Genomic DNA, 843 nt, shown 5'->3' with positions numbered 1-843 from the left:
AGAGAGCAGAGACAAAGACTCTCAATTGCTCTTCTATTAAAAAGCTCAGAACCACAAACCTGACCACCATTTGTAATCAATACAATTTGGCATGGTCTGCCCATGGCTTCCCAAAACTCATGTCCTTTTCACATGCAAATACAGTCATTTCATCCCCACAGTCTTAAATTGTTTCAACTAGAGAGTCCAAAGTTCAAACTCCCATCTATGAAATCAATACAATTTAACTACTTCCAAAGTACAGGACAATAATACGGTACATATACCCGTTAAAAAAGGGAAAAATCAGGCAAAAGAAAGGGGTATCAGGTCCTAAGCAAGTCTAAAATCCAGCACGGCAAACAATAAACCTCAAAGATGGTGAATCATGTACTTAGAGTTCACATTCCATGTCTAATGTATGCTGGAGTGGGGGTTGGGTCAACAACTCTCTGGGCAGCTCTGCTCCTATGGCTTTCATGGTTGCAAGCCACACGTCAGCAATCCCACGCTGTCATTTCACCCTGTAGCTCAACAGGTCTGGAGTCTCCATGGTAGTACTACTCTCATGGTTCCACTAGACATGGTGCTGATGGAGTTTCTCTGCTGCAACTCCAACCCCATGTTGCCACATGGCATTGCAATACTGAAGGTTCTCTATGGTGACTCCACCGCTGTGAAAGATCTCTTCCTGGGCCCACAGAATTTTCCATACAACCTGTGAAATCTGGGTGGAGGCCACCAAACCTTCCAAGCTCCGGCATTCGACGAACTTGAAGAACTAACACCATGTGGACTCCAACAAGACTTATGGCTTCTATTTTACAAACTTGTGGGTCCAAACACACCTGTGCCAATTTAGCC

This window comes from Galeopterus variegatus, unplaced genomic scaffold (genome assembly GCF_000696425.1).
Source record: "Galeopterus variegatus unplaced genomic scaffold, G_variegatus-3.0.2 Scaffold1362, whole genome shotgun sequence".
In the NCBI taxonomy this organism is placed as follows: domain Eukaryota; kingdom Metazoa; phylum Chordata; class Mammalia; order Dermoptera; family Cynocephalidae; genus Galeopterus; species Galeopterus variegatus.
The sequence above is the reverse complement of the archived record's forward strand: the minus strand, read 5'-3'. Positions refer to the sequence as shown.